Source organism: Oncorhynchus tshawytscha, linkage group LG16 (genome assembly GCF_018296145.1).
Source record: "Oncorhynchus tshawytscha isolate Ot180627B linkage group LG16, Otsh_v2.0, whole genome shotgun sequence".
Taxonomy (NCBI): domain Eukaryota; kingdom Metazoa; phylum Chordata; class Actinopteri; order Salmoniformes; family Salmonidae; genus Oncorhynchus; species Oncorhynchus tshawytscha.
The window spans coordinates 40,411,546-40,425,116 of NC_056444.1; the positions used below are offsets into that span (position 1 = coordinate 40,411,546).

The following is a 13,571-nucleotide window of genomic DNA, read 5'->3' on the forward strand; positions in this document are numbered from 1 at the left end:
GCTTCCACTGGTCCTGGGGGCCCCTGTTAAAGCCAACGGCATCATGAACTTTACCAAGTACCAGGACATTTTAGCCAAAAACCTGGTTTGCTTCTGCCAGGAGGTTGATACTTGGCCGCAAGTGGATCTTCCAGCAAGACAATAACCCCAAGCACTAATAAAAATCCATAAAGAAATGGCTAATTGACATAAAATTAACCTTTTTATAATGGCCATTTCAGTCTCCGGACCCAATTGAAATCCTGTGGTTTGAATTGAAGAGGGCAGTCCATAAGAGTCTCAGACTCCAGACTTGAACCCCATTGAAAACATGTGGTTTGTGGTTTGAATTGAAGAGGGCAGTCCACAAGAGCAGATGAAGGATATCAAGGATCTGGGAAGATTCTGTATGGAGGAATGGTCTAAGATCCCTCTCAACGTGTTCTCCAATCTCACAAAATGAGTGCTGAAAACAGGTGTGCCAATATATATATATATTTTTTTTAACCTTTTTTAAAAATTATTTGTTAAAGAAACTCCCTTTCTCGGAGCAATTGTATTAGTATAAAATAACAATTTCCTTTATTTTTTAATACAATACATCTCAGTATTTTTATAATTTATATTATAGAGTATTTTCTGCTCATTTAAAAAAAAAATCAAGGATGACACTTATGGACCTGACTGTAGGTGTGCCAGACATACTGTAAGCTAGCTATGTGCCCTATGATACACAGTACGTCAAACAAAATAAATCATCACATAGAAAATGTGTGCATGTCCTGAAGCTCACATGCAGGCATCTGATTTAAACAAACGTGGATTCATCCAGCTCTAACACACGTGCCTAACCACTGGATCAAAAAATTACATTTGATTGTCACTGCTATTATTCACCTTACTTTCATATCGCTATCACTTGCATAAAATGCCTTGTGGCTTTTCTAATAGGCAGTTCGATGCCTTCATCTAGTGTAATACTTACACAATTATGACAAGTAGCAGTAAATAATATAGTAATCAACAAGATAATGATAAAAAGCAAAGACCAGAAAGTACCGTCAACATTGCCATCAATTACACATATTGTATGGCAGATACCATAGGCCAAGGTTCTGCAGAAGGAACATGAGACAGGGCCTGTTGGTCTTCACACGAAAGAGAGCTGAAAGAGAGAAAGGGGAGGAAGAGAGAGAAATTAGTGTTTGGGAGTTCGAGTAGTGGGCACATCTCTCTATCCCAAGTCACCTGTGAATTGTAACAATATATTACCTATCAATAGGGCCAGAAAATGTTCTTGACTGTGAGCTGACTGATAAGGGGGACACACTGTCTGGTCAAACTCCAGTCCCTACCTATCACTGTGTTTTTACTAAGAACAGCAGTAGCCCAGTCCCACCATCTCTACCAGTGGCTGATAGAGGAAGATCCCTGTGGTAACCGTAAAGATCCACTGCTGGATCTCTGGTTCTGAGGAGACGAAGAGGCCGACGAAGGCCGTCAGAGCACTGAGTAAGTTCATCATCACTGCATTCCTCACAGAGAGACCTGAGCTGAGAAAAACAGCAAAGTCACCTGGGATAGGGAAAGATGAAGAAGATGCTATTTAAGGTCATTTGGGACCAGCGTTTTCAGTTCTTCGCAACTGGGACACAAATTACTCAAGTCATGTCTGGTTTGGTTTGACAAAGGGACCCAGATAAGAACAACAACACTGCCACCACATACCAACAACCTTTGGCCTTTGAGCCGTTGCTCTGTGACTTGTGACCTCTCACCAATGTCATGAGGGATTTCATGGTAGAGGATGGCTACGGTGGTTGCCATGCCCGTCTCGGCGGATGAGGAGAAGGCCGCCCCCCACCACTAGGCCATCAGCAAAGTTATGGAGGCTGTCTCCCACGATAACCATCACAGCCAGGAAAGGAAAACCCTGTCCTGGGAACACACACAAAAAAAAAAAGCCTGTTTGTGTGGCGGCTCATCCTCTACACTTCCTAGTCCAGTAATTACATACAGCACAATGGACAGAACTAAACAGAACAGGATCAAATTAAACAGGGAGAGAACTGTGGGACAATGAGTGAAGATGAATGAAAAAGGAGGATGAGGATATATCTAACTTACTTGTCTGATGTGTAAGGGTTCTTGGTTCAGGCTCCTCTAATGGGATTTCTGTGCATTCTAAGTCCTCCACCGTTCCCTGTGGGGGAGCGACAACTAATAGGGTGTTTCCTTTCAATACACATCATTACAATTACACGTAATTACTCCCATCCATACCAAAATCAGCAAATCAGTGACCACAGTTCCCCCTGCCTATATTAAAAAGAGTCGAGAGGAAGTTCACCAAAACCGTTCAGTTTCTCTATCTCCTCCTACACTATCTGCATAAGGCCTGAATGATTCAGCAGCAGCATCAAGGTCTCCTGCACAATAGTCTGTTTCACATTTACTCCCACCCACACCACTCTTCACTTTCCCTGCAATGCAACACTCTGTAGATGTCTACATCAAAGCTCAAACTGTTCAAAAGTATTGCCAAAATAATTCTGAATCCTGTAGGCCTACCTCTTTTGAATTCCTGTGCTTTTATATTAGCCTCGCACCCCCGTAGAGTGAGGACAGCACATTGTCAGATCAAGACTGCTACTCCCACTCCAAACCTCCTCCAGGTTTGTCTTGTCTGTGACAATGAGGGCTGGTAAATACGACACATTTTGTAACAACAATTGTGTTTAACCAGGTGAGTATATATATATTTTTTTTTATAAGCTCTAATTGTAATCATGTGAAGAGGAACACAGAAATACCACTGCAGTCTGCCATCTTCAAAGCACAAACCTCAAAAGCTTTTTTTTTAAACACAGTTTTCCTTTCACAATTCCAAACAAATCCAAAAAGACACATTTGCGTGAGGATGCACCTTTAATTGAGTTATCTATTTCTGCTTTCATTTGAGGAAGTGAAATAGGGTTAATACCATATAATTCTGCCCTCCATTGATGCAGTCACTGAACATCATTTCTTTTAAGAGCTGCCAATTGCACATTTGGAGTAGAGTATGGGTACCAGATAGAGACAAACAGACTCACCAGCTGCATGGTGGAGATGGACTTGCCCCTTTGTGAGTGGCCATTGCAGTTGTGCTCCAGGGGAAGGTCATGGGAATGGCCCAGGCCCCCGTGACCCTGCCCGAAAAAAAAGAGTCTCCAGTCACTCTGTGGCAATGAGCCATCAGCCACCTGCACAGTCAGCTCAGCCTGTGTCCCAAATGGTAACCTATTCCCTATATAGTGCACTACGTTTGACCGGGGCCCATTGGGATCTGCTGAAAAGTAGTGCACTAAGTACGGAATAGGGTGCCATTTGCGATGCAACTTTAGTCCGTGTTCAGCCAGAGCCAATGGGAACCCACAGATAAGCACCATCATGACAAACTGTAATGAATGACTTAGATGGATTTCCAAAGCAAACGTTCAGACATAGACATGCGGAAGAGTGAAACAGTTATTGTTATAAGGAGTTATTACCTCTTGTGTTTTGTTGAGTTACCACAGGATGTGGAATTTGTCTTACCGTGGACTGATGAACATCAAGGCTTTTAGAGATACTTTTGTAAACCCTTTCTAGCTTTCTAGTCAACAATTCTTAATCTTAGGTCTTCTGAGATCTCTTTTGTTCGAGGCATGGTTCACATCAGGCAATGCTTGTTGTGAATAGCAAACTCAAAGTGTTTTTAATCGGGAAGGGCAGCTCTAACCAACATCTCCAATCTCGTCTCATTGATTGGATTATTATTAGCTTTTGGAAAAGTCATTAGCCTAGAGGTTCGCATACTTTTTCCCAACCTACACTGTGAATGTTTAAATGATGTATTCAATATACACAAGATAAATACATGAATTTATGCGTTATTACTTTAAGCACACTGTGTTTGTCTATTGTTGTGACTAAGATGAAGATCAGATCAAATTTTATGACTAATTCATTCCGAAATCCAGGTAATTCCAAAGGGTTCACATACTTTTTCTTGTCACTGTAAAATCTACCTGGAAAACTTGCGAAATGAGTCAGGCAGATATGACTACAGTACAATTGACTTTCCCAAGTGGATTTACTATTTACTCATTTTAATCCAGATTAAACTGATCAGTCGTACGTTAAAATGGATAGAGTGATTAATAAGAAATCAGTAAATGTGACTTAATTTTGGTACTGGTTCAGACAGACATCTACGATAATTAATCTATCTGTGGATACCGTCGATTGAAATGGCTTGCATTGAGCAATAGCCCTGATGCCCAAGTACACAGGAGTATTTTCTCTGAGCCTGTGTGACATAGGATGTGGAATCTGACACCACTTGAAGCAGGGATGTCCCTCCTACCATTTAATTTGTTCTTCTGACTGTCCATCAACTCCTGGCTGAAACCTACATCACAGCCACTGACAAAGCACATACCCGATCATTACATCATAGTGCAGCAGGAGAGAGTGGTATCATCACGGTAGCACATTCAGAGATCAATTTCTAGTCATTAATCTAAAATAATCTATAGATTTTAAAGAAAAATACTCTCTGTCATAGACAGACAATATTAATATGAGATGAAAGGTGAGTTCCTAACGAGTTCAGGAAGCTCTGTGGGATGTTCACAGAACATATGCACATTTTCTCTAACACTAAACATACAAATATATATTTTACTGTTATAAGGAAGGTGAAACCTTATAATTAGCCGTTTTATAATTTGATTATGCTGTATTCGGAAGCATATGTGTCAGGGATCATCAACTGAATTCAGCAGCGGGCCAATTTTTTCTGGAGCGGAACATCAGGGGGCCAGAACATAATTTAAAATAATTTGTAGATTGCAAATTGACTGCAACAAGCCCGAACAGATATATTTGACTAAACCCTAATAATAATTTTTAACCTTGTATACGATCACATACAGTGGGGAGAACAAGTATTTGATACACTGCCGATTTTGCAGGTTTTCCTACTTACAAAGCATGTAGAGGTCTGTAATTTGTATCATAGGTACACTTCAACTCAAATCAAATCAAATCAAATGTATTTATATAGCCCTTTGTACATCAGCTGATATCTCAAAGTGCTGTACAGAAACCCAGCCTAAAACCCCAAACAGCGAGCAATGCAGGTGTAGAAGCACGGAGGCTAGGAAAAACTCCCTAGAAAGGCCAAAACCTAGGAAGAAACCCAGAGAGGAACCAGGCTATGTGGGGTGGCCAGTCCTCTTCTGGCTGTGCCGGGTGGAGATTATAACAGAACATGGCCAAGATGTTCAAATGTTCATAAATGACCAGCATGGTCGTATAATAATAAGGCAGAACAGTTGAAACTGGAGCAGCAGCACGGTCAGATGGACTGGGGACAGCAAGGAGTCATCATGTCAGGTAGTCCTGGGGCATGGTCCTAGGGCTCAGGTCCTCCGAGAGAGAGAAGGAGAGAATTAGAGAACGCACACTTAGATTCACACAGGACACCGAATAGGACAGGAGAAGTACTCCAGATATAACAAACTGACCCTAGCCCCCCGACACATAAACTACTGCAGCATAAATACTGTGAGAGACGGAATCTAAAAATCTAAAATGTATCTAAAATCCAGAAAATCACATTGTATGATTTTTAAGTAATTAATTTGCATTTTATTGCATGACATAAGTATTTGATCACCTACCAACTAGTAAGTATTCCGGCTCTCACAGACCTGTTAGTTTTTCTTTAAGAAGCCCTCCTGTTCTCCACTCATTACCTGTATTAACCGCACCTGTTTGAACTCGTTAGCTGAATAAAAGACACCTGTCCACACACTCAATCAAACAGACTCCAACCTCTCCACAATGGCCAAGACCAGAGAGCTGTGTAAGGACATCAGGGATAAAATTGTAGACCTGCACAAGGCTGGCATGGGCTACAGGAAAATAGACAAGCAGCTTGGTGAGAAAGCAACAATGGAAGACGTTTAAGATGACGGTCAATCACCCTCGGTCTGGGGCTCCATACATGATCTCACCTCGTGGGGCATCAATGATCATGAGGAAGGTGAGGGATCAGCCCACAACTACACGGCCGGACCTGGTCAATGACCTGAAGAGAGCTGGGACCACAGTCTCAAAGAGAACCATTAGTAACACACTACGCCATCATGGATTAAAATCCTGCAGCGCACGCAAGGTCCCCCTGCTCAAGCCAGCACATGTCCAGGCCCGTCTGAAGTTTGCCAATGACCATCTGGATGATCCAGAGGAGGAATGGGAGAAGGTAATGTGGTCTGATGGCTTTTTGGTCTAAACTCCACTCGCCGTGTTTGGAGGAAGAAGAAGGATGAGTACAACCCCAAGAACACCATCCCAGACGTGAAGCATGGAGGTGGAAACATCAATCTTTGGGGATGCTTTTCTGCAAAGGGGACAGGACGATTGCACCGTATTGAGGGGAGGATGGATGGGGCCATGTATCGCGAGATGTTGGCCAACAACCTCCTTCCCTCAGTAAGAGCATTGAAGATGGGTTGTGGCTGGGTCTTCCTGCATGACAACGACCCTAAACACACAGCCAGGGCAACTAAGGAGTGGCTCCGTAAGAAGCATCTCAAGGTCCTGGAGTTGCTTAGCCAGTCTCTAGATCTGAACCCAATAGAAAATCTTTGGAGGGAGCTGAATGTCCGTATTGCCCAGTGACAGCCCCGAAACCTGAAGGATCTCGAGAAGGTCTGTATGGAGGAGTGGGCCAAAATCCCTGCTGCAGTGTGTGCAAACCTGTGTGCAAACCTGGTCAAGAATTGATTGATGGCAAACAAGAGTTGTCTTGGGGATGTGGTTTGATGTCTGTGTCTTTGCCATTCATTCATAACAAACAAGTGCAGTATTGAGTACAGCGAGATAAGCTAAGCTAGTTTTGCTAAGGAGAGAAAAATGTTTTGAAGCTGAGGACTTCTGAGGACTGACTCGCCTTGTTTTGATCTTGTGCTTGGCACCAGAGCTGTGTTCGAAATATCCATACTAACATACTGTATACTACATACTTAATGAGTATACACTACATACTATAGTGTACTAGCGCATCTACTGGAAGTTGATGCTGTTGCTATGCAACTTCTTGCTAGCATAGCTAACAAATTACTAGCTAGACATCGTACAACTTCATTAGCAATGTCCATTGAGAACGCACAATGACTGTACCACTTAGCTGAGCGTAACCAAGTCAATAAACGTTGGGTAGTTAGTTAGATAGCATATAGTTAACTTCTTATGGCTGGGGGGCAGTATTGAGTAGCTTGGATGAATAAGGTGCCCAGAGTAAACTGCCTGCTACTCAGGCCCAGAAACTAAGATATGCATATTATTAGTATAGGATAGAAAACTCTCTGAAGTTTCTAAAACTATTTGAATGATGTCTGTGAGTATAACATAACTCGTATGGCAGGTAAAAACCTGCCAAAAGCCTGCCAGCAAATCTGAGGTTTGTAGGTTTTCAAGTCTTTGCCTATCCAATATAGTGTCAAATTTGGTCCGATTGCACTTCCTAAGGCTTCCACTAGATGCCAATAGCCTTTAGAACCTTGTTTCAGGCTTCTACTGTGAAGGGGGGACCGAATAAGAGCTGTTTGAGTCAGGTGTCTGGCAGAATGCCTTGAGCTCAGTCTTGTGCGCGGCCGTGAGCACGAGCTCTGTTCCTTTTCCTTTCCTTTCTAAAGACAAAGGAATTGTCCGGTTGGAATATTATTGAAGATTTATGATAAAACATCCTAAAGATGGATTCTATACATCGTTTGACATGTTTCTACGAACTGTAATGGAACTGTCGTCTGAACTACGTGCCTGAACTCGCAAACAAAAAGGAGGTATTTGGACATAAAGTCCATAATTTATCGAACAAAACAAACATTTCTTGTGGAACTGGGATTCGGATGAAGATCATCAAAGGTAAGTGAATATTTATAATGTTATTTCTGACTTTTGTTGACTGCACAATATGGCGGATATCTTTTTGGCTTGTTTGGTCTCTGACGCAGTACTCAGATTATTGCATGATATGCTTTTTCCGTAAAGTTTTTTTGAAATCTGACACAGCAGTTGCATTAAGGAGAAGTTTATGTAAAGTTCCATCTGTAATAGTTGTATCTTTTATCAATGTTTATTATGAGTATTTCTGTAAATTGACGTGGCTCTCTTCAAAATCACTGCATGTTTTGGAACTACTGAACATAACACGCCAATGTAAAATGAGGTTTTTGGATATAAATATGCACTTTATCGAACAAAACATACATGTATTGTGTAACATGAAGTCCTATGAGTGTCATCTTTTTTTATTTTACCTTTATTTAACCTTTACCTTATTTTACCTTTATATAATCATCAAAGGTTAGTGATTAATTTTATCTATATTTCTGCTTTTTGTGACTCCTCTCTTTGGCTGAAAAAATGGCTGTTTTTCTGTGACTTGGTGGTGACATAACATAATCGTTTGTGGTGCTTTCGCTGTAAAGCCTTTTTGAAATCAGACACTGTGGTTGGATTAACGAGAATTGTATCTTTAAAGTGGTGTAAAATACTTGTATGGTTGAAGAATTTTAATTATGAGATTTTAGTTTTGAATTTGGCACCCTGCACTTTCACTGGCTGTTGGCGGGGTGGGATGCTACCGTCCCGAATATCCCAGAGAGGTTAACGGGATTTCAGCTGTAAGAAATTAACATACTGGCAAGTTCGATGTATTAGTAGCCAACTAATGGTACATACAAGCAACTGCTGTAATGATATGCTACACGGTTTGTAAGGCTAGCAGAGTTAACAAATCCGTCAGCCAACATAACGTGTGACGTAAATTATTTGAAAAGTAATTAATATATTACATTGCTCAACATGTTCTTTACATTTGTCATAATTTGTTAAAGCAATTAATTTTTCTGCTCTCGTCAGACTACTGCGGCATATTTTCCACAATTTTCTTAAAATCTGAAAATGTTGTGAAGCCACGCCCATTTTATGAAGAATTGCATTGTGGGCCCTGAAAGCACGGAAATCGTGTCCACTGCTTGTATACTTTGGAATTTGGCAAATGTAGTATGACATCCGGGAACTTTTGGCATAATAACTATATCCATACTATCACCAATAACCATACTACATACTCAATTTATTCACAAATTGTACAGTTAGTGTGGTTAGTTTGAATATTCAAACACAGTCTTGTTTTGAGTTGTTTTGACTGATATCATGTCTACAGTATACTAATATGGCATTTCTAGCTTAAAAAAAATATATATTTCTAGCTTTTTGACTGTAATTCCCCATTAATTGCGGACCTAGTCAGAGATGACTGTATTTGTCACACCCTGATCAGTTTCACCTGTCTCCACCCCCCACATGGTGTCTCCCATTTTCCCCCATTATCCCCTGTGTATTTATACCTGCGTTTTCTGTTTGTCTTTTGACAGTTTGTCTTGTTTTGTCAGGTCTTAACAGCGTGTTTCCCAGGTCTCTAGTTCTTGTTTTCGAGATTCCTGGATCTGACCTTTCTGCCTGTCCTGACCCTGATTGACTCTACCTTGGATTACGAACCTCTGCCTGCACACAATCTGACCTTTGTAATATTTCTCTACTGCACATCATCATGGCAGACTTTGCAAAACAAATGTGAACCGGATTGATACAAATAAGCATGCTATCATTCTGTCAGGTAGGCCTACTTTGTAGAAAATTCTAGGGAAAGCTTTTCTGTCTACCAACAAGACAGTTGCCATTAACACAACACTGATAGTCAGGGGCGATATTGCTGTAAATGTATTTATTGACAGAGATATTGTTGTGTTTGGCTTTTTAACCAGGGGTAGGATTGTGTCAATGTGGCTTTGATTGGATAGCAGCAGGGAGCTTACAGTGGCAGATATTTGTGAGATGTGTTTATGGCAGTTTGCGATGTAACGCATGGAAAGTGTATGCTCTTTCAGAATAGTTTGGCGACCAACTCATAGGTGGGCTGAGAGCTGCTTGTAGCTCGTGTACGGCAGCTGCTCCGCCCATAACCGTAATGACCGACCTTGAATATGTGGACATCTATAAGTACCTAGGTGTCTGGCTATATTGTAAACTCTCCTTCCAGACTCATATCAAACATCTCCAATCGAAAATCAAATCTAGAGTCTGCTTTCTATTCCGCAATAAAGCCTCCTTCACTCACGCCGCCAAACTTACCCTAGTAAAACTGACTATCCTACCGATCCTCGACTTCGGCGATGTCATCTACAAAATTGCTTCCAACACTCTACTCAGCAAACTGGATGCAGTTTATCACAGTGCCATCCGTTTTGTCACTAAAGCACCTTATACCACCCACCACTGCGACCTGTATGCTCTAGTCGGCTGGCCCTCGCCTCATATTCGTCGCCAGACCCACTGGCTCCAGGTCATCTACAAGTCCATGCTAGGTAAAGCTCCGCCTTATCTCAGTTCACTGGTCACGATGGCAACACCCACCCGTAGCACGCACTCCAGCAGGTGTATCTCACTGATCATCCCTAAAGCCAACACCTCATTTGGCCGCCTTTCGTTCCAGTTCTCTGCTGCCTGTGACTGGAACGAATTGCAAAAATCGCTGAAGTTGGAGACTTTTATCTCCCTCACCAACGTCAAACATCTGCTATCTGAGCAGCTAACCGATCGCTGCAGCTGTACATAGTCTATCGGTAAATAGCCCACCCATTTCTACCTACCCCATCCCCATACTGTTTTTATTTATTTACTTTTCTGCTCTTTTGCACACCAATTTCTCTACCTGTACATGACCATCTGATCATTTATCACTCCAGTGTTAATCTGCAAAATTGTAATTATTCGCCTACCTCCTCATGCCTTTTGCACACAATGTATATAGACTCCCTTTTTTTCTACTGTGTTATTGACTTGTTAATTGTTTACTCCATGTGTAACTCTGTGTTGTCTGTTCACACTGCTATGCTTTATCTTGGCCAGGTCGCAGTTGCAAATGAGAACTTGTTCTCAACTAGCCTACCTGGTTAAATAAAGGTGAATTTTTTTATTTTTAAATGCTCTCCAGAGGGTAGTGAGGTCTGCAAAACGCATCACCGGTTGCAAACTACCTGCCCTCCAGGACACCTACACCACCCGATGTGACAGGAAGGTCAAAAAGATCATCAAGGACAACAACCACCCGAGCCACTGCCTGTTCACCCCGCTATCATCCAGAAGGCGAGGTCAGTACAGGTGCATCAAAGCGGGGACCAAGAGACAGAAAAACAGCTCCTATCTCAAGGCCATCAGACTGTTAAACAGCCATCACTAACATTGAGTGGCTGCTGCCAACATACTGACTCAACTCTAGCCACTTTAATAATGGAAAAATGTATGTAATAAATGTATCACTAGCCACTTTAAACAATGCACTTTATATAATGTTTACATACCCTACATTGCTCATCTCATATGCACATACTGTACTCTTCTGCATCTTGCCATCTTGATGTAATTATATGTATCACCAGCCACTTTAAACAATGCCACTTTATATAATGTTTACATACCCTACATTACTCATCTCATATGTATATACTGTACTCTATACCATCTACTGCATCTTGCCTATGCCTTTCGCCATGCCTATGCCGTTCGGCCATTCATATATTTTTATGTACATATTCGTATTCATTCCTTTACACTTGTGTGTATAAGGTAGTTGTTTTAAAATTGTTAGGTTAGATTGCTTGTTAGATATTACTGCATGGTCGGAACTAGAAGCACAAGCATTTTGCTACACTCGCATTAACATCTGCTAACCATGTGTATGTGACAAATAACATTTGATTTGATCTACCTGTTGGAGACCCCTGACCTAATGAGAAGAATGTAATTGCTTAACGTATGTAGATATTTTAAAGAAAGTGTTTTTGATAACTTTCAAGTGTAACAGTTCCATGTAGTAGAATAAACCATATTTCACAAAGTACTGTCTCGGTGTTCTGCTAATATAACAATATGCAAATATTTCACTTTCATATTTCATATTTTCTTTTCATTCACAACCTATCAACATTTTTTTTCTGGTGGTGCTGGGGCTACCTTGCCAAACATGCCAGATGTCATACCTTCCTGTATGGTGTCCCATACACACTCCCCCCCCATTGATAGTACCATTATATTCAACAATAACAAAAGACAAAATGTTATGTGTCTTGTATAATGCTCAGTACAAGGTCTTTCCAAATTCAGACATCAGTATCAACCTGTCTTTCAGTCAGAGGACTCTATGACCAAAGCCTCTCTCCTGTCCTCCATCTGTAGAAAAATTTGATCAAGTTGATGAGTGACACATATTGAAAGAATGATGTTATCGTGTCCATATATGCAGTTTATTGTTGGTCTGTAAAATCTGTTTATTGTGGCAGCACTATTTCAACAAGTCAAATTCCTGTACATGCAAATGTATTTGGAGGGAAAAAAAATCTGATTTTGATTCTGATATTCTGATATCGCCTGTGATGTCCTGTCTTATTAGTTATCACCTTTTGTCCCTTCTCAGGTGTTCGCCAGCGCTGGTAGATCAGCTCCAGGCCCCCCTCGTCACAGACACTGGTCATGAAGGAGCCTGACATACGGCTCCAACCCAGCTCCAATCACAGAAAAAGAGAGGGAGAGAGAGAAAGACTGTCACCATACAGTCATGGAGGCCAACAAAAATACATGGTTCAACATAGCCAATCAGAGATTATGAATCACAGTTCATTCACAAGGGACATGTTCCAACATGGCACTGACTGTTTGGCATTACTCACCCTGGCCCAGAAGTAGTCCATAGACGGGGGGAATCTCCTTACAACATACAAGACAGCACTGATTACACTTCCAATGGTGGTTATGTGCTCTGAAACAGGACTGGTTTCTGACCACTGCCTCCTTATTTGGTGATATGTCTTCTTTTTTTTTGGCCCAGAAAATACTGTACACAATAATATTGTTGATGTCTTTTTTGGGGTTAGCTAGTTTGCTTGATTATTTAGCAGGGATCTTACAATAGGCAGCTCAGGGATTTGATCCAGCAACCTTTCGGTTACTGGCCCAACGCTCCAACCACTAGGCTACCTGTCGCCCCAATACACATAGGTTGACAATAAATGTTGCTCAATTCGGAGTCTGCAGTTTCTACTGGTCATTGTTTTCAGGCTGGTTGTATTGTTGCTAGCTAGGTACCCCAGAAGTTGTGGTCGAACAAATAATGCCTTATTACCAACTCGGTATTGTAAACACATCGTTCGTGGCCAGTGTGTGCTTGTTTGCAGACTTTTTGTACAGCTTTGACAGTGCTACTGATAGTAGTGGTGGCGCTTGGCTTGCACGTGCAAATTCATCACACATAACATTCTATAATAGAATTGTGTTATTTGACATGTCAAATAAAAAGCTTGTTTAACGGGTCAAATAATGTTGTTTGACGCATCAGAGTGTTATTTGACGTGTATCTTTTTGACATGTAAAAGACCCAAACGGCGTTCCATAGCCTTGTATCATAGCAACGTAGCCTTTCAAATAATGACATGTAG

General features: G+C 41.3%; 1 pseudogene; it reads right to left on the reverse strand.

Annotated features, from left to right (window-relative positions):
- Positions 1-550: 550 nt before the first annotated feature.
- LOC112216568 lies at positions 551-13,316 on the reverse strand (annotated as a pseudogene).
- Between the last annotated feature and the right edge of the window lie 255 nt (positions 13,317-13,571).